Source organism: Rhipicephalus microplus, chromosome 1 (assembly GCF_043290135.1).
Source record: "Rhipicephalus microplus isolate Deutch F79 chromosome 1, USDA_Rmic, whole genome shotgun sequence".
Taxonomy (NCBI): Eukaryota; Metazoa; Arthropoda; class Arachnida; order Ixodida; family Ixodidae; genus Rhipicephalus; species Rhipicephalus microplus.
The window spans coordinates 249,682,834-249,704,220 of record NC_134700.1 but is presented as its reverse complement, the minus strand read 5'-3'; positions in this window follow the sequence as shown (position 1 = coordinate 249,704,220).

Genomic DNA, 21,387 nt, shown 5'->3' with positions numbered 1-21,387 from the left:
CTTCCGATATCTTCACGAGTCGTCGAGCTCTGCCGCTGCCTTTCGCAACGATTGAACTTGCCGCCGGAAGAAGCAGTATGTTCATACTCAATCCGCTTTCCACACTTGTCACTTTGCTTGCGGGGGAATGTCTCGGCCGCGTGCAGGGTCTCGACCCTTCCTCTTTAGTTGATGTCCCGAATGACTACTGCGACCACCCAAAAGCACTGTCGGCACTCGAGGAGTCGTTCAAGGATACGTTTTCCAGCGCCATCACCAACACCTTCGCCCCGCCGTGGTGGTGTAGTGGCTATGGTACTCGGCTGCTAACCCGCAGGTCGTGGGATGGAATCCCGGCTGCGGCGGCTGCATTTTCGATGGAGGCGGAAATGTTGTAGGCCCGTGTATTCAGGTTTGGGTGCACGTTAAAGAACCCCAGGTGGTCTAAATTTCCGGAGCCCTCCACTACGGCGTCTCTCATGATCATATGGTGGTTTTGGGACGTTAAACCCCACATATCAATCAATCAATCAATCGCCGACACCCTCACTCCCACCGAACATGCCGACCTGCTTGATCTTCTGCATGAGTTCCGGAATTCTTTCGATGTGTCACAACCTCAACTAGGCCGCACGTCGCAAGTCAAACATCATTTTGACACCGGCCTACACAGGCCACTGCGTCAAAGACCATACCGTGTCTCCACTGAAGAGCGCCGCATCATCAACGATTAAGTCGAAGATATGCTTCGTAGAGACGTCATTCGACCATCTTACAGTTCCTGTTCGTCTCCTGTCGTCCTGGTGCGTAAGAAAGACGGATCTATCCGATTTTGCTTGGATTGTCGTCGTTCGAATAAGATAACCCGAGGACGTCTATCCTTTGCGCGCATTGACACCCTTCATGGAGCGGAATTCTTCTCGTCGCTAGATTTGCGGTTTGGCTCCTGGCAAGTCCCAATGGCTGAAGCCGATCGCCAAAAAAACTGTATTTGTTACACCTGACGGACTATACGAGTTTAACGTCATGCCCTTTGGGCTTTGTAACGTGCCTGCCACGTTTGAACGACTTATGGATAATACGCTACGTGGCCTCAAGTGGAATATGTGCCTCTGCTACCTCGACGATGTCGTGGTTTTCTCGCACGACTTTCCTACGCACCTCCTTCGCCTCGGGCACGTTTTGACTTGTCTGACCAACGCTGGCCTGCAGCTTGACCTGAAAAAATGCCGCTTCGCTGCACGCGAGCTCGTCATCCTAGGTCACATCGTGTCCAAACACGGCGTATTACCTGACCCAGCAAAACTTCGAGCAGTCGCAGAATTTCCCAAGCTGACGACCATGAAGGAACTTCGCAGTTTTGTAGGCCTATGCTCCTATTTCCGGCGTTTTGTACGCAATTTTGCATCCATCATGTCCCCATTAACCCAGCTTGTTCGCGGTGACGTGAACCTCTCCTCCTGGTCCCCTGCATGTTGTTATGCCTGCGACTCCACAGCGAACGTCCATGCCTCTGAAAAAGGCAATCTGTGTCAAGGCCAGCACGCGAGCCCGCCTGACGCGATGAACAACTCAACGGCGTCATCACGCGACGGTGCCTCTCTGCCGCGCACGTGCAATGAGTCACCTCAGCCAGCGAGCCGGCGCCTTCCTGTCTGCCGAGTCTGACGCAATGCGTGGCGACGTCACTCGTCCTTGGGTGCAGCCACGTGCAGCGCAGCGGCTCCAGATTCGATGAGAATGACGCGGCCCAGCGGCGACCCCATTGGAGGATTCTGACCTCGCGACCAGCGGCGCTTCTGGTTGGACATTTGGTTACTCAATGAATCCACCCGGTGCATATAAAAGAAGCCCTGCGGGGCCTCGCGAGCAGTAGACATGTGTGTCAGAGAGTTTACCTATGTGTTAGAGAGGAGAGTTCGGCTCTTCGGGTTTCTAAGCTGTCGGCCCCAGTGCCGAATTTGTAACGCCTCTGTATATATGCTGTACATAAACCTTGTTTAACTCACCGTCGTCTCGTCCGCTCGTCTATCAGCTCTGCGCAGAAGCAGTCGCGAGCTGAGAAACCTACGCTACCAAACGGCTGGTGACCTTCCCGGCGGAGTTCGAAGCAGTGGCGCCTTCGGGACCGTGTTGGCGTCGCCATCTTTGGAAACAGTGGTTGCAGCGGTGAGATTCGTGGCGCCCTTCGTAACGTCGTCGGAGGCGCGCTTCGCAACAGTGGTGGCAGCGGTAGGATCGGCCGGCGTCAGCGACATCGATGTGGTGAGTGCCTGATGTTTTCCCCTCAGTTCACCAGACTACTCTAGCTCAGGTTGTAGTAGTTTAGAGAAGGGCTGCGTGAAGCATTAGAGTGAGCTTTGATCGTTTCAAGCCAAGTCGAAGCACTTTGAAACCAAAGTTAATGCGGAGGGTGTAAACACGGGAGTGTTACAAATTGCTTGCGCGTCTTGCTAGTTGACTTATAGTGGGTACGGCAAGTAAATTCTTAACAGGGGCAAACAGCAAGAGGCTAGTGTGAACGATGGAGAACCTTAAAGTGAAGGAACTCATCGAAACTTGTGAGGAACTCGGCATTACTTTGGGCCGTGCGAAACGAAAGCAAGCGATCCTTGAGATCATGAAGGATGAAGGAGTGTCGGCTGAAGAAGTCGATGAGGCCTGGGTGGATATCAAAGCACGCCGCGAGGAGGCTGAAAGGCGAGAAGTTAGCGAATGTGAAGAAGCTGAAAGGCGCGAACGTCGCGAGCGGGAGGAGGCCGAGAGACAGGAGCGCCTCGAGTTGAAACGAATAGAATTGGCAATCCTACAGTGTTCGCAGGCGCCTAGCGTAGCTTCTCCGACGATTCAGGTCAGCGGTTATAGAATTCGGGACCAATTGCCACCGTTCGTAGTAGGCGAGGACATGGCGAAGTATCTCGTCAAGTTTGAACACGTCTGTGAGCGAAATGCTTTGGAGCGGTCTCTTTGGGCGCAGAACCTGTTAGCTCTTCTTCCCGGCGAAGTGTCAGACGCGATAACTTGCTTGTCGAGGGAAGCGTTTGAGAGCTATGACGAGGTGAAGGAAGTGCTCTTGAGACGTTATAAGTTGTCACCCGAGGATTTCAGGCAAAGGTTCCGGTATGCTAAAAAGGGAAATGAGTCACACGTTGACCTCGCGTTTCGTCTTAAAGCCGATTGAATTGAATGGCTCAAGGGCGAAGGTGTTTATGACGATCGCGATAAAGTGGTGGAATGCATTGCATTGGAGCAATTCTACCGCTGCATCGAGGAGGGTGTCAAGCTTTGGCTGCAGGACAAACTTGGTGAAGTACAGCTAAACAAGGCAGCAGAGTTAGCTGAGGAGTATTATACTCGCCGAAAGTTGCATAGCAGGGCAGTGCGCGTTGAAAAGGACGAAAGGAAAAAGGGCTTTTCAAAGAAACCGGATCAATGGAAGCCGCGAATCTGCTACAACTGCAGAAAGGAAGGGCACATCGCTATAAACTGTAAGCAAAAGTTTGCTTTCGCAACAATCAGAGATTCGGAAAAGAACAGGCGGTTGTTAGAGCCGTATATCCAAGAAATTAGTGTGAATGGGAAAACGTGTCGAGCACTTCGAGACTCAGTGGCAACCATGGACGTTGTCCATCCTTCATTGGTGTCTCCGGATGACTTTCCAGGAGAATGCGCGTGGATCAGGCAAGTCGCCGAGGAGCAGAGTGCTTGCTTACCAATCGCTACGGTTGTCATTGAAGGCCCGTTCGGTAAGCTTCGCACCGAAGCGGCTGTGTCTGCCGCTCTTCCCGATAGTTTTCCTTATCTTTTCTCTAACAACTCAGGGCAGCTTCTCAAACAGCAGGGTAAATCGTTCTTCTCCAACTTAGCGTACATGACCCTCACGTGATCGCAAGCGCGGAAGCTTTCGCGGGAGCTTGATCTTGTTCTATGTGGTGAAACAAGTTCAAAAGCAGCAGATTTGTGTGACCTTGGCGGCGAGTCGACGGAACCTCAGAGAGGAAGTTCTCCGTGTGAGTCATGTGAGCAGTCACTCGAGCGGCCCGTCGCCGAAGCTACCGGCGCGGTTTCCGTAGCAGGGGGAGACGACATGGCGCCATTGAGTCAGAGCGAGAGGTAGGCAACGCACTCGCCTGTAGCGGAAAGTTGGAGTGAGCTGTCGAGGGTTGATCGAGAAACGCTCATTCGAGAGCAGCGTGAGGACCTCTCGATGAAAGCGCTAATGGAAAGCGTAAACTTGAAAAAAAGAAAAGGAATGTTTCTTTTTTTGAGAAAGCAGGGATTTTGTATCGGAGGTACACAAATGTGCAAGGTCGCAAGTATGAGCAGCTCTTGGTGCCACAAAAGTATCGTCGTCAACTATTGGAACTGGCGCATGAAAACGCATGGGCAGTGCATCTCGGCATAAGAAAGGCCAAGGCTAGAGTTTCCCTTGAGTTTTATTGGCCGAAATGCTGGAAAGATATCGGAGGCTTTGTACGCTCATGCGACACTTGTCAGGGAGCGAAGAAATCCGCGGACAAGTGGAAGGCACTCATGAAGCTTTCTGATACCCATTATGAAGAGAAATTAGGAAGGCAGCCGAACAAAATTTACCACAGTAACTTGATGAAACCATACGTTCAACGTCAAGTGGTCGTAAATCTGCTGTTGAATGCTTCAGAGGAAAAGGGAGCAGAAATTTGGAGTTCTAGTGATGTAATTGAAAGGGGATCGGAGGTAATCTTGGAGCAGTTCAACCTAGAGCCTAGGTTAAGGGAAGTCTAGAAGAAGCCTAGGTTAAGCGAAGTCCAGAAGAAGGAGCTGAGAAGGAATGTTCCTTTTTATAAGAAATCTGGACTCCCCTATTGTAGTTACACAGATGTGCATCGTCGCAAGTACGAGCAGCCCTTAGTACCGCATAGGTATTGTCGCCTAAAAGTGGCCGGTTACTGGGATGGAGCATGATGCTCCAACCGCACAACTTTGACGTTCGCTAACAAAAAAAAAAGGAAAGCTAAACGCTAATGCAGACGCATTGAGCCGTGCGTTTAGTTAGTACCTTCTCCACCTTTCGGTTTCTCGCTGGTGATTCGGGGCAAAATTTTGTCCTCATCACGGCCTTAGCTGAGCGCTCTCGTCCAGAACGAGCTCAAGGAGCCAACCTTATGTTCTATTCTAATTCGTTACGTTATTTACGTGTAAAAATTTGAGTTGTCATTTTAAGAGTCTTGTGTCCCACATGTAGAGGGAACAAAATTCCGATAGACACGTAGCTAGGTATATGTTGTACTATACTTTGTCTGGTGTTCTGTCGGGTGACCGAGGGCACTTGCTTGTGTCGTGTGTTGTCTGTTGTCGAACCGTTCTTCACAAGTTGCAGAACCATCGACAAGTGCTGAGACCAAAGATGGTCAGAAGAGACGAGCGAAGCTCGTCGACAAGTTGTGGCGACAAGCCAGTGGAGCTGGGATCCGTCCTCAATAATGGGATGTGTTCCCGGAACAGAGTCTGGAGCTGCATTCTCCCCGTGGCCCTGGAGGCGAACCTGGAGGGACCTGGCGAACGAGCGCGCCTGACATCCGAGCCACGTGGAAGCAGCTCGTCTTTCCGGCGCATTGTCTGGCGGCGGGGGTGCTGTTATGCCTGCGAGTCCACAGCGAACGTCCATGCCTCTGAAAAAGTCAATCTGTGTCAAGGCCAGCACGTGAGCCCGCGTGACGCGATGAACCACTCAACGGCGTCATCACGTGACGGTGCCTCTCTGCTGCGCACGTGCAGTGAGTCACCTCAGCCAGCGAGCCGGCGCCTTCCTGTCTGGCGAGTCTGACGCAATGCGTGGCGACGTCACTCGTCCTTGGGTGCAGCCACGTGCAGCGCAGCGGCTCCAGATTCGATAAGAATGACGCGGCCCAGCGGCGACCCCATTGGAGGATTCTGACCTCACGACCAGCGGCGCTTCTGGTTGGACATTTGGTTACTCAAAGAATCCACCCGGTGCATGTAAAAGAAGCCCTGCGGCGCGTCGCGAGCAGTAGACATGTGTGTCAGAGAGTTTACCTATGTGTTAGAGAGGAGAGCTCGGCTCTTCGGGTCTCTAAGCTGTCGGCCCCAGTGCCGAATTTGTAATGCCTCTGTATATATGCTGTACATAAACCTTGTTTAACTCACCGTCGTCTCGTCCGCTCGTCTATCAGCTCTGCGCAGAAGCAATCGCGAGCTGAGAAACCTACGCTACCAAACGGCTGGTGACCTTCCCGGCGGAGTTCGAAGCAGTGGCGCCTTCGGGTCCGTGTTGGCGTCGCCGTCTTTCGAAACAGTGGTTGCAGCGGTGAGATTCGTGGCGCCCTTCGTAACGTCGTCGGAGGCGCGCTTCGCAACAATGTGACGTTGCCTTCACTACTCTGCGCCGTCTGCTCACCTCCCCACCTATTCTTAGCCACTTCGACCCGACGGCTCCTACCGAAGTGCACACTGACGCCAGCGGCGTCGAGCTATGCGCTGTTCTCGCTCAACGAAAGCCCGGCTATTGAGAATACGTTGTAGCCTACGCTAGCCGCACTCTGACGAAAGCCGAATCTAATTACAGAGTGACAGAAAAAGAGTGTTTGGCTCTGGTGTGGGCGCTTGGAAAGTTCCGGCCGTACTTAAACGGCCGCCCGTTCGATCTAGTAACTGATCACCACGCGTTTTGCTGGCTCTCCACGTTGAAAGACTTTTCTGGCCGCCTTGCGCGATGGGCACTCCGCATCCAGGAGTACGACATTCGCGTCGTATACCGCTGCGGACGCAAACACTCTGACGCTGACGCCCTGTCCCCTTCACCTTTACCACCGGTTCCACCATGTGGAAACACTTGCCTCCAGACCTTGTAATCGCTAAATCTTGACTCGATTGCCACCGAACAACGTCGTGACCCGTGGATAGCATCTCTTCTCGAATATCTATCCGGCACGCCCAACCTTCCAGTATCTCGATCCCTCCGAAGTCAAGCTTCCCAATTTGCCATTCGCGATCAACTTCTTCATCGACTCAACTACGCTCCGGATGGCCACCGGTGGCTACTGGTCATTCCATGCACTTTACGATCGCAAATATGCGCCTCTCTTCACGACTTTCCACAATGTGGCCACGCCGGGGTGTTCAAAACATATTGTCACGTCACTCCAGGGGGTGTCGACAAGGTTTACTGACGTCTGAGCAACAGGGCTCTACCAAGCGCGTCGGTTGGGCTTGTTTGCCAGAGCGGGGGCCCACGTGCACTTCTTTCTTCTCTGTGGTGTGAGCCTTCACCTTGGCATACGACCCACTACTAGAAGTAGGTGTTACATCGTGCATAATGAATAGCACAGCATAAACGGAGACATCTTGTTTATCTCATCTTCTTCCTTCTTCCCCGTGGCGGCCACCGAGCGCGTGCCACCGCACAGCGCTGTAGTCGGTAGCGACGCCTTATACCACATATCCCCTCTTGCAAAAAAAAAAAATAAATGGTAGAAACACACAAAACTGTTTTTGTCTACTTCCTAACGAAGTCCTTCAATTTCTTTGGGGTCTTCTTTTTACGCTTGCTTTTCCTTGCAGGCGCATTAAATCCTGGACTGGTCAAAGCTTGCGTGCCGTCTGGTGGAGATGATACGGGGTCTGCCCTTTCATGACCATCCGCTCTTGATGTGTCCCATTGGGGCGCACTAGATGACCGATCAGATGCAGGGGACCAGTTCATAAGGGCAGCGGTTTCAGGCTGTAATGCATGAGAAGACCGATTAAATGCAGGTGTCCAGTTCATAACAGCAGGGGTGCCCGATTTCATTTTGTTGACCGCTCCGGAGTGAACTGCGATTAACTTAGATGCGTTCCACACACGCCCATCGTCCAAAAGGTACGAGGCCGGTCCCCGTTTTCCAATGATCTTCTTGGGCGCGGAAAATTGTGAAGACAGCTTACCGTGAGCTGCAGTTGTCTTAACGCGCACGTAATCACCAACGACGAAACTGGGTTCCTTGGCTCCACGTTTTTCATCGGTGTAGCTCTTCGAGATCATTTGCTTCTTTTTGACATGCTCTCGTAGCTGTTCAATCGCCCTTGACGGGTCCGTGCTGAAGCATCTGTCGGGCAATCCCAATATGTCAAGTCTGGTGCGAGGTTGGCGTCGATGAAGAAGAACAGCGGGTGTCGCACCAGTAGTCGCGTGAGGCGTACAGCGATATACTTGCAGGTAATCAAGCATGGCTGTTCGTACGTCACGACGTTCAAGCAGGGCTAGTTGAATGTACGACTTCAGCACCCTATTGAATCTCTCCACCAAGCCGTTAGCTTGTGGGTAATACACGGAAGAGTTGTAGTGCGTTATTCCACGCTCCGTGAGAAACTCGTCAAAGCTTGCTGAAGAGAACTGTGGTCCATGATCGGATACAATACTACGTGGGTAGCCTTCTCGCGCAAAAAGTTCAAGTAAAAACTTCTTCACTGTAGACGTGGTCGCATCTCGCACGAACGCCACTTCAGGCCACTTGCTATAATAGTCAATAACAGTAATCGCAAAACGGCAGTCGGCCGAAGCTTGCGTGAAAGGTCCCACAATGTCGATGGCAATTTTTTCCCACGCCGCGTCAGGAAGAGGAACAGGTTGCAGTGGCGCTGGAAAGGTACGTGCGGACTTGTCACAAGACTGGCAAATCACGCATGTGCGCACCAGTTCTTCAATGTGACTATCCATGCATGGCCACCAATAGGACTCTCTCAGGCGAGCTTTGGTACGACTAATGCCTGGATGTGACTCGTGGGCCAGATCCATAAGGCGGCGTGTCAACGTTGCAGGCACGACAATCCTGTCACCCCGGCATAGGATATCACTTACAACAGAGAGTTCAGCCTTCACGTAAAAGTAAGGTAGCAATTCTTTTGACAGTGATTTCTTGTCAGGCCAAGAAGTAGTCGTGAAGTGCTTAACTTCACAGATAATCTGATCATTGGCACTTGCTTCTTGAAGTTCTGGCATGGTAACTACGGGAGACAACAAACAGATAAATTCCTCTTCTGGTGCATCGCGGATTAAACTCTGGACGGGTAGCCTGGAGAGAGCGTCAGCCACGACGTTTTCGCTACCTTTCCTGTATTCGACGGTATAGTTGTAGCAGAGCAACCGTGAGGACCAGCGCGCAATCCTTAATGGTCGGTGACCGGTGCCTTTCGTCGAAAGAAGCGTAACCAGCGCTGCGTGATCCGTTCGTAAGATGAAAGGTCGTCCCCATAGATAAACGTGCCAGTGTTCGCAAGCCCAAACACAGGCAAGGGCCTCACGTTCGCCGACTGAGTATTTCCGCTCATGCGGTTGAAGTGTGCGGGAGGCGAATGCGACAGTTTGCAGTGAGGTCCCGTTGTCTTGCTGAAGTACTGCACCTAATCCATATCCTGAAGCATCAGTTGTAACGAACACAGGCAAGTGAGGATCGAAAAGATGAAGCACTTCGCAAGATGTGAGCAGAGATTTCAGGCGCTCCAAACTGCTCTGTGCTGCCGCACTCCAAACGAAAGAGGCTTGTCCTCGTAGCAAGGCGCGCATTGGCTCGACAACATCCGAAAAATGAGGAATGAACTTGGAATAGAAGCCTGCAAGCCCCAGTAGCGAGCGGAGTTCGTTCATATTTGTAGGTGATGGTGCCTTTGTTATCGCCTCAATGGATGACATCAACGGAAATAATCCTTTGGCGCTCACAACGTGACCTAGAAAAGTCAACTCTGCCACGTCAAAGACACACTTGTTGTTGAGCCGGAGGCCAGCATCAGAAAGACGTTGCAATACAGCGCGCAAGTTTCCCAAATGGTCCTCTCGGGATCGCCCATACACGATGATGTCATCAATGTAAAATAGGACACATTTGCACCCTTTCAAGATCATGTGCATCATTTTCTGGAACGCTGATGGCGCCGACGCCAGTCCGAAGCAAACCCTCTTGAAGCGAAATAGTCCATCGTGAGTGATGAACGTGGTAAGGTCACGGCTCTCTAAACTGAGCGGTAACTGGTGATATGCAGAAGCTAAGTCTAGCTTCGAGAAACGCTGTGCCCCAGCCAGGCTGTTCAGGAGCTCCTCAGTTTGTGGCAAAGGAAAACTGTCTACTACCACAGCTTTGTTTGGCTCCCGTAAGTCAACACACATGCGAATCGAGCCGTCTTTTTTTCTGGCTACGACAATAGGGGAGACCCACTCAGAAGAGTCGACACGCTCAATGATGCCCTGAGCTTCTAATTTCTGAACTTCTGCCGAGACTTGCTCGCGAATGACAAGTGGCAGTCGTCTCAGTTTGCTGGCCACCGGTTGTACAGACGCGCGAACTCTGACCTTGTGAGTGAAACCTCTCACAGTTCCCAGCTCTTTTGCAAATAGGTGCTCAAACTCAGAACGTAATTCTGGAGGTAGCACCGGAGTTTCTTGCGTCATTAGAAGACACCTGAGCGGTGACCCTTGGATCTTCATATCCAGAGCAGCGATGCCGTCTAATCCCAGAATGGTCGTTCCCCCAGGCACAACGTATAGTAGAACAGAAGTGCATCGGCCGTGAAATGAGGCCGTAGCAATGAAGCATCCTTGTATAGGAATTGCTGCCTTTGAATAATCGAGAAGCTGGACGGATGTAGACTTCAGTGGATACGCTTTAGAAAAATAGCGTTGGTAAAGTTCTTCGGCCAGGACCGAAACCGATGATCCTGTATCGATCAAAAATGGTACAGAAATTCCTTCTATTTCCAACGCTGCGTAAATTCCCTTCTTACGGCTCCAGATCTGACAAACACTTAAATGGTCGTCTGGATCAGCTGTATCGTTACCTTCCGCTACATGCTGAACATTCTTCTCAAACTTCCGCAATGACTTGCACACCTTTTCAAGATGGCCAATTTTCTCACATTGTCGACACCTATGTGCTTTGGCCTTGCACAGAGAGCTATTTGCAAGGTGTGCCGTAGAACCACAACGATAACATACTTGCTCTTTCGGAGATATGCGACTTTGACCGTGCATGTTATAGCAAGTACATGTGCTACAATGCCGTTCTCTGTGATTTGAAGTATCTTTTACACGATGAACTTGCAAGTCATTTTGTGCAAGTTCTCTTGCTTCATTAGTCGCTTGATCATGCTGTTTGGCAATGGTAAGAGCCTTAGAAAGCGTGAGAGACTCTTCCAGCAGAAGGCGTTCACGTAAGTATCCACTTGTGGTTTTCTCTATGAGCTGGTCGCGTATCATGTCGTCCGTTAGATCACCGAAATTGCATGCTCCTACAAGACTTCTCAGCGCGGTGACGTAATCAGCCGCAGTCTCACCTGGGGCCTGCGTACGTTGACGGAAACGGTGACGCGCTGCAGTGACGTTCAACGTGGTTTTGAAGTGACCTTCCAGCGTCGCGATGGCGCGGTCGAACACATCAGGACTAGGGGACGTCAGTGTACCTGCCGCAGCGCTCGCAGGCACGAGGCACGGGTCGTCAGTAGTCGTCAGAGTCTGGAAGATACGTTGTCCTTCCAAGCCCAAGCAGTTGAGCAGGATCGCCTTCCGACGAATGGCAGGTAGGTCGAAGGCGCCCGAAGCAACCATGTAATTCTTGAAAGCCTGGATCCATTGCTCCCATGGAATGTCCGGGTGTCCAGGTGACGACAGGAACGGAGGTGGCGGCTGTAGCCCTGAAATACTCATCGTAGAAGATGGTAGGCAACAAACGAGGGCACAGATGAGGTTCAGGCCGGTAGCACATGGGCTGGTGAATCCTCGTCGCCAAAATATGTTACATCGTGCATAATGAATAGCACAGCATAAACGGAGACATCTTGTTTATCTCATCTTCTTCCTTCTTCCCCGTGGCGGCCACCGAGCGCGTGCCACCGCACAGCGCTGTAGTCGGTAGCGACGCCTTATACCACAGTAGGTGGCAATATTCCCCCTCAACAACAAAAAAAAGAGCATCGTCCCGATGCTGTAAAGTTATTGAAAAAAAAACAAAGTAGTTTAAACAATGAAAAAGGGCACTAATTATCAAATGTTAGACGCGATAAGTTCACCTATGATGAGGCAATTGTCGGAGCACAAATAAAAAAAACACAGGAAAAGTGGTCTTTTAGGAACGCGCAAAATAATAATAAGGCTTCATGCGCACCACGTGAACTATGTCAGAGGTCGGTTGTTTTCGTTGTACCCATCGTGACGACGTAGCGTCCGGAACCACTTCGTAATTTACGTCACTCACGCGGCGTAATACTTTATACGGACCGAAGTATCTGCTGAGCAACTTTTCGGAGAGGCCACGGCGTCGAACAGGGGTCCAAATCCAAACTTGGTCTCCCGGTCTGTAAGATACGTCATTGTGACGCATATTGTAACGTCGTGCATCGACCTTTTGCTGCTGACCAATGTGTAGCCGGGCGAGCTGGCCAGTTTTCTCGGCACGCTCTGCTTCTGCGTCAGTTGTTAATTGATCGGCGCCTTCATAAGGAAGCATCGCATCCAGCATCGTCTGAACTTCGCGGCCGTAGAGAAGGCGAAACGGTGTAAATCGGGTTGTTTCTTGAACGGCGGTGTTATAAGCGAACGTCACATAAGGCAAAATGCAATCCCATGTTTTGTGTTGGACGTCGATGTACATGGAGATCCTGTTTGTGACTGTCTTATTTAGTCGCTCGGTTAAGCCATTGCTCTGCGGATGGTAAGCAGTCGTCGTTCGATGCCTAGTGTTACTTAGTCGAAAAACTTCATCAATAAGCTGTGCAGTGAACGCTGTTCCTCTGCCGGTTATCACTGTAGATGGTGCACCGTGGCGCAGAACAATGTGGCACATGAAGAACTGTGCTACCTCAGAAGCCGTGGCTCGTGGTATCGCCTGTGTCTCAGCATAGCGGGTCAAATAGTCAGTTGCAACAATGACCCATTTGTTGCCGTCGGACGATAAAGGAAATGGGCCGAGAATGTCCATGCCGACTTGGTCAAATGGCTTGTGGGGTGGATCAATTGGCTGAAGTAATCCAGCCGGCTTGCTTGGTGGAGACTTTCGACGCTGGCATTCACGACAACTTTTAACGTACTGTTTCACGCTTGCCGAAAGTCCGGGCCAGTAGTACGCCTCACTTACTCTGGCGAGCGTTCGCGAGTAACCTAGATGACCAGATGTGGGCTCGTCATGACACGCGGAGAGGACTTCGTCCCGCATGTCCTTCGGAACGACGAGGAGGTAAGCGCGGCTCGTAGAACGGGCGTTTTTTTTTTTTTTTGTACAGGACATTATCTCGGAGGCAGAAAGACGTCGCGACGCGAGATAGATGGCGAGGTATAACGGCGCTATGACCCTCCAGATAGTCGATGAGCGGTCGAATCTCTTCATCCTCTCGCTGGCGTCTGCTCAAGTCAGATGAGCTAAGGGCGCCCAGGAAACCGTCATCGTCCTCTTCTTCTTGATTGACTAAAGGTATGGGTGCACGCGACAGCGTATCAGCGTCTTCATGCTTCCGTCCAGACTTATATACGATGGTAACATCAAATTCCTGTAAACGCAAGCTCCATCGGGCCAGTCGTCCAGAGGGATCACGAATGTTTACCAACCAGCAGTGGGCATGGTGGTCCGTCACCACTTTAAATGGACGACCATAGAGGTACGGGCGAAACTTGGTGATCGCCCACACTACTGCGAGACACTCTTTCTCTGTGGTCGTGTAATTCACCTCGGTACGGGACAGTGAGCGGCTGGCATAGGCTATGACTCGTTCTTTGCCGTGTTGATGCTGGACGAGCACTGCGCCGAGGCCGATGTTACTGGCGTCAGTGTGCACCTCTGTGTCAGCATCATCGTCAAAATGCGCAAGAACAGGGGCTGATTGCATCCGCTGTCGTAGCCCGACAAAAGCAGCCTGTTGCTCAGTAGCCCACACAAACGGTGTATCGTCGCGTGTAAGGCGAGTCAATGGTTCCGCTATCTTTGAAAACCCTTTAATAAATCGTCGATAGTAGGCGCACAAGCCCAGAAAGCGTCTAACAGTCTTTTTGTCTGTAGGATGCGGAAACGCGGCTACAGCGGCAAGTTTCTCGGGGTCGGGTCGGACTCCTTTGGCGTTGACTACATGGCCAAGGAATTTGAGCTCTTCATAACCAAAGTGACACTTCTGCGGTTTGAGTGTAAGATCTGCTGATTGAATAGCCTGTAGCACACTCCTGAGGCGGTGAAGGTGTTGCTGGAAGGTTTCAGAAAAAACGACAACATCATCAAGGTATACGAGACAAGTTTGCCACTTCAGACCAGTAAGCACAGTGTCCATCATTCGCTGGAAGGTTGCGGGTGCTGAGCACAAACCAAAAGGAAGGACTCGAAATTCATACAGGCCATCAGGGGTCACAAATGCCGTTTTTTCGCGGTCTCGCTCGTCAACCTCAATCTGCCAGTACCCACTTTTTAAATCCAAAGAGGAAAAATAGTGGGCGTGGAGTAATCTGTCTAACGAGTCGTCGATGCGTGGCAGCGGGTACACGTCCTTTTTAGTCACGCTGTTCAGCTTCCGGTAATCGACGCAAAAACGTAGCGTTCCGTCTTTCTTCTTGACTAGGACGACCGGAGAGGACCACGCACTGTTGGAAGGTCGATGATGCCGTCGTCAAGCATTTCTTGAACTTGCGTACGAATGGCTTCTCGTTCCTTCGCTGACACACGGTAAGGCTGTTGGTGTACTGGGCGGGCGTCGTCGTAAGTGATGATTCTGTGCCTAGTGATCGAAGTCTGGCGCACCTTAGAGGAAGCAGCGAAGCATGACTTGAATTCAAGCAAAAGTTTTCGCAGTGCAGTGTCTGGTTTTCTGGTGTGAGGTTAGAATTAATATCGATATTGTTTAGAGACGTATTGGCGGCCTCCACTGCTTCCGACGAGAAGCAGATGGGAACGGTTCCTAATTCATCTGCAAACGCTAACGAAGTGCCACGGAAAAGGTGTCGGTGTTCGTTGCTGAAATTTGTAACGAGCAGTTGAGATCGACCATCACGTAGCTGTATGATATTCCTAGCCACACAAACACCTTGAGTCAGCAGGTGTTCAAAATTACTTTCTGCAATCGCTTCACCATTTCGCAATCCACAGCATGTGACGTCGACAATAACACTGGCTCTTGGAGGAAGCGTTATACTTTCAGCAGAAACGCGAAGAACGTCGGTACGTTGTTGGTCGTCCTGCTTGTCGATTGCTCGGTCGGCTGAGAAGGTGATGCGATTCTCTTGAAGATCAATCACAGCTCCATATTCCTGCAGGAAGTCAACACCAAGAATAACGTCGCGTGAACATTCACGGAGCACAAGGAAACTTCCTACAAAAGTATAACCGCAGACCCGAACTCTACTCGTGCAGGTTCCAAGCGGAGAGACGGTGTGGCCACCAGCCGTTCGAATCACGGAGCCATGCCAGGGCGTGATTACCTTCTTTAGTAGTCTGGTCATTTTCCCGCTTAGTATCGAATAGTCAGCCCCGGTATCAACTAAAGCACCTGCTGCATAGCCGTCTATCAGCACCGGTATATCCAGAGAAAGCCGCACATATCGCTCAGTCGAATCTACACCCTTTACTGTTAGCGTTGATCGGAGGTCTTCAGCACGTCGACTGCCAGCGACCTCGCCTCCAAGGGTCGCTTGCGTTAGTTTTCCCGGCGGGGACTGGTGGACCGTGCGCCAGCATGGCGCTGTGGCGAAGATGAAAAGCGCCTCGGCGACGGTGAGCGCGACTGCCGTCCAGAAGGCGGTGGCATGCGCTGTTGAGCCAGGTAGTCCTCAATGTCCCGGGGTCACTGGCCATACCGAGGAGGCGCTGAATATACTGAAAATCCGCGCAGCCCGAGGCGCCGGTATGGACACTGGCGGTACAAATGGTCCGCTTCACCGCAGTGGAAGCACAAAGGTCGGCGATCAGGGGTCCGCCAAACATCAGATTTCCGAGGCGAAGCACGTCTGTCGTCAAGGTAGTGTGCTGGTTGTTCCGCAAGATGCACAGGGCTGGCGTAAACGAGGGGTGGGGGCGTGCGTGTGTTCTCGTAGTACCGTAGAGGCTGCGCCGACTGAAGTGAAACCGTAGGAGGTGCCCGAACAAACAGCGGGGAAGAGGAAGCTGGGCGCTTCAAGGCTTCTGCATAGGTCACACGGTGGTAGTCGGCCGGGGCGGGTGTGGCGTTATTCAGACTCACAGGGTCACGAAGGACATGATGCAGCTCGTCCTTGACGATGCTTGCAATGGAACTCACCGTAGGTAGTGGTGGTGTGGCAGCCTTTTGCAGCTCCTCGCGTACTATGGAGCAGATAAGGTCGCGCAGACACTCGGTGTTGCTCCCAATATTCTTAGAACTTGAGCAGTGGACGTGTTCACTTGCCGCTCATACAGGGTGGATTGATGCTGAAGCATCTTTTTCATCGTGACAGCTTCAGACAAAAACTCGGCGACCGTGTTCGGAGGGCTCCGTACAAGGCCAGCGAAAAGCTGCTCCTTAACTCCCCGCATCAGGTGACGCACCTTCTTTTCTTCTGTCATACTCTGATCAGCTCGTCGGAACAGGCGCGTCATATTGCTACGTAGCTGACGTATCAGCAGTCAGAAGACGACAACGAGGAAGTGGTCTGAAGGTTGTTCAGAGAAGCTCGGCGAGGAAAAGCGCCGAGGTGGCGGAGAGCGAGATTGGCGACGTTGCGGCGACGGGGAGCGAGAACTGCGGCGACCGGACGAAGGGGCGTCAGGGTAGCGGCGACCGGGCAAAGGGGCGTCAGTGGAAGGCTCGTAAGATGACGACGAATAGAAATTGAAGGGTGCGGCGACTGAACGTCGAGGGGTCGTCGGATTCATGAGCGCCGAGGTAGAGAAAGTCTGACGTGGTTGGTTTGACCAACGGCGGCGGCAATAGCGAGAAACGAACCCAGGCTGGTGGCAGGAAAAACAAATAGGTCGGTCGTCGGGTGTTCGCCATTCCGAAGGGTTACGGAAGGGCATTGTTGGAGGTGAACGGCGAGCGTGTCCTCGGGAGTAGGACGGGGCTTCAGGGCGAGTCAAGGGACATGCTGATGGAAGTCCGAGATTCGCAAACTCCTGCCTCACCACAGCTTGTATTAACGCCACTGACGGCTGTTGTTGGTCAGAGGCGAGCGTTGCGAAAACGGGTGGCTCAAGAGGAGCCGGACAGGCGGCTTCGATTTCCCGACGAACAATGCGTGTGACGTTGTCATACGTGGGGGACTGGCGGGCGGCTTCACACGATGAGGTCGCGGCCGTGTCGGGCAGCCGGGTGAATCGCTGAGTAATACGGCGGCTCTTGGCTTCTTCGAACCGCCGGCACTCTTTAATGATGGCGTCGACGGTGGCAACGTTGTTGTAAACTAGAAGATTAAATGCGTCGTCTGCTATGCCTTTCAGCACATGGGCCACTTTCTCCGACTCACTCATGTGCTCGTCAATCTGGCGGCATAGGGCGATGACGTCGTGAATGTACGCGACGTACGACTCCGTCGACGTCTGTGCACGAGCCGCCAGTTGATTCCGCGCTGTGATCTGCCGCCCAACGGTGTCGCCAAAAAGGTCGCGGATCTTTTCTTTAAAGGAGTCCCAGCTCGTAATCTCCGCTTCGTGCGTCTCGAACCACACTCGCGGTGGGCCATCGAGGTAAAAAAGCACATTGGCAAGCATAAGAGTCGGGTCCCACCTATAGCTTGCGCTGACCCGTTCGTACCGGTTGATCCATTTGTCGACGTCAACGCCATCCTGACCGGAAAATACACCGGGATCACGAGCAGGAGGTAGAACGACGTATGTAGAAGTCACGGTAGGGGCAGGTGGCGAAGACGATGGTTGTTCAACCTGTGACATGGTTGGACCTATGATGATGCGGCCGTTGCGGAGCTTCGTGATGAAGACGGGGAAGTACCCAGCACGTCCACCAAAAAGATGTTACGTGAAAATGACACGAGGCGTGTCTATTTAAAATCTATATTTAAACTGATGCGTATGGCGTCGGCTAAGATGGAAGCAGCACGCACAACCTTCAGACCACTTCCTCGTTGTCGTCTTCTGACATCTGATACGTCAGCTACGTAGCAATATCTTCCACATAGGTCATGACAGTTTTATTGGGCATCTGGATGCGGGCCTGGATCGCTCGTTCCGCTCGTTCGTGGCGATCAGCACTTTTGTAAGTATCCAACAGCCGGCGGCGGAATTCGGGCCACGATGTCATCTGTTCCTCGTGATTCATGTACCAGGTACGTGTTCTATCCTCCAAATAGAAGTACACACGTCGTAGTTTGGCAGCGTCGTTCCAGTCGTTCAAAGCAGCCACGCGCTCGAAGTCGACCAACCAGTCCTCGACGTCTTCGAGCTCGCTGCCATGAAACGGTGTCGGAACCTGTGGACTTTCGAGGGTGTACCGAGTCACCGGGGGGTTTTCCGTACCTGTTAAAGTGGTTTGAACGGACGTGCTCATCATTCTGGTGTGAACTGTAGGGTCAGCTTCGGGAGGCAATTCCCTGATCCTGCGGCTTGTCCGATGAACGGTAGTGTTGACTCGCACTGGGCTTGTGGTGCCGCTTCCAGGAGGGGTCTGAAACATCCGTGAGGGGCCTACCCCGCACCTCCACCAATTGTCACGTCACTCCAGGGGGTGTCGACAAGGCTTACTGACGTCTGAGCAACAGGGCTCTACCAAGCGCGTTGGTTGGGCTTGTTGTTGTTGTTGTTGTTGTTTCCCTGTGCAAATGGCTCGTACCCAAAGAAGGGGATTGGCCGATTATAAGGTGAATTTGCCCTAAACTTTCAGCATTGCGTCATTCCTACAATTTTTTGTAACTTAATTTTGATTTGAAATACCGATATCAAGTTTGCAGAAAAAAAGAAGAAAAATAGTGATACAGCAATTTAGCAAGAAAATCGTTTAGTCGCAGTGATGTATTCTTGAACGGCGAATAAAACATCCCTGTGGCTGAAACCCAGTGTAGAGGCTCCAAATGAAAGAAGATCAGGTTGTGATAGTTGCAAGCCCAGTCGGTGCTAGTATGCTTTGCCTGAATAAATCGAAACGGCGACAATGTAATAAAAAATGACTGATCGTTTCCTCTTGATTACAGTAAATGCACATAGGGGAATTCAATATGCCTGATCTATGCAAGTAAAAATTGAGGGAGGTAACGCGGCAACGAAATTTCGTGATGACAACTTCCATCATCCTTGAATTAGTCAGTTCACTGCGCCAGGGAAATAACAAGTGTTTGTACTCTGGAGAAGCCGTCAGTGCAGGGTCAGATAAATTTTGCCTGATTTTAAGTGTGTGAAATCGCGCCACCGTAATGTATACTGTATGAGGGAAAATAGGAATAATTGGTGTCGAAAAGGATGCCTTCGCAAGAGAATCAGCTATTTCGTTTAACAACAAACCTTTGTGCCCTGGTGTCCAGATTAAATGAATACTTCGGAGATGACAGGGGATCAACGATTTAAAAAGTTTCACTATAGGTGAGTGACCAGATGCGGACAGAGAAGAGCACACTGATAATGAATCAGTTATGACTGCTACGACTGGAATGGAAATATTTATCTTTCGCAAAGCTAACATTATTGCCATGAATTCAGCCAGAAAGACAGGAAGAAAATCCGGTAAGCGAAATGAAAATGACCAATCAAGTACGGGGCAATATATTCCAACGCCTGATTTTTCATGTGATTGAGATGCGTCCGTTGCTATAATGACATTTGTTGGCAGAGTACTTAAATGGTCCTGCAATAAACCATTTAAAATGCCTGTAGGTAATAGCTTAGCGTGAGTTGGGAAGATATCATGGTAAACAATTTCTGGAGAATTTTGTTGCTCACTTAAAGGAATCAGATCACGAACGTGTACATTTAGGGGCTCAAGTAACGATTGAACAAATACTATTTGTGGTTTGGTAAATCTAGGCCAATGCACGGAGAAGAATAGGTCAGGATTGGAAATAAAAATAATTTGTTCAGGGTTAAACGGTGCTTCATATAGTCGTAAAAAGGTCTGCACAGTAAGAATGTTAAAGCGACATAATAAGGTTGGTATTCGTGCTTCAAGGTATAACACTGAATTTGCAGTATACTTTGGAAGTCCTAAGCAGAGCCGTAAAGCCTCTCTTTCCAACAGAACGAGCGGCCGAAGTTTGTAGGCTGGCGCACCAGAAAAAAGAATGCAGCCAAACTCCAACACAGGTCGGACATACATTTTATATATAATCAAAAGTGCCTTTCTTCTCATACCTGATCTACAGTTGCTCAACCTCCGCAATACGCCCATCGCGCGTACTGCTTTTGTCGCGATGTATTCAATGTGAGGGCGCCAATTTAGATGTTCATTATACATAACTCCAAGATATTTCAATGATTGTACTTGTGGGATATCTTGAAGCTTGTAATTAATAGATATGTGCACGGGATCTTTGATTGGAAAAACGAGAATAGCACATTTACCGGTATTCAGGTTCAACATCAATCCATCCAGCCAATGTTCTATGTTTGCCAGAGCGGGGGCCCACGTGCACTTCTTTCTTCTCTGTGGTGTGAGCCTTCACCTTGGCATACGACCCACTACTAGAAGTAGGTGACAATATGAACGCCTTCGCCATCGCTATTACTGGCGTGGTATGTACAATTTTGTACGCGAATTTGTGCAGTGCTGTCCTGACTGCCAGTGACGCAAATCAACACCGCTACGTGCGACTGGCGCATCGCAGCCACTTCCATGCTTTGTCAAGCCATTTGATCGCGTTGGCGTTGACTTCTACGGCCCGCTTCCATTGACACCAGATGGCAAACGGTGGATTATAGTGGTGGTCGATCACCTAACACGGTACGCCGAAACAGCCGCTTTGCCGAGCGCTACCGCTCAAGATGTCGCCTCTTTCATTTTACGTCGCTTTATCCTTCGACATGGCGCACCTCGAGAGCTCCTTAGTGACAGAGGCCGCGCTTTCCTCTCCGAGGTCGTCGAAGCTCTGCTTTCGGAATGCCACGTCATTCATCGGAAAACGACAGCATACCACCCGCAGACTAACGGGCTAACGGAACGGTTTAATCGCACGTTGGGTGCACACGCTCTCAATGTACGTGGCATCTGATCATAGCAACTGGGGCCGTGTTCTCCCATACATCACATTCGCATATAATACTGCAATACAAACAACCACGAGATTTTCACCTTTCTTTCTTCTTTATGGACGTGACCCTTCCCATACAATTGATACTCTACTTCCCTACCGTCCTGATGCTTCCGAATGTCCACCTATCTGCGATGCTGCTCGACAAGCCGAAGAGTGCCGCCAGCTCGCCCGTACGTTCACCTCGGACGAGCAGCAACGCCAGAAAGAAAACCGTAGCGCCTCCCTTCCGGATCCCAGCTATGCCCCAGGGTCCCTTGTGTGGCTTGCTA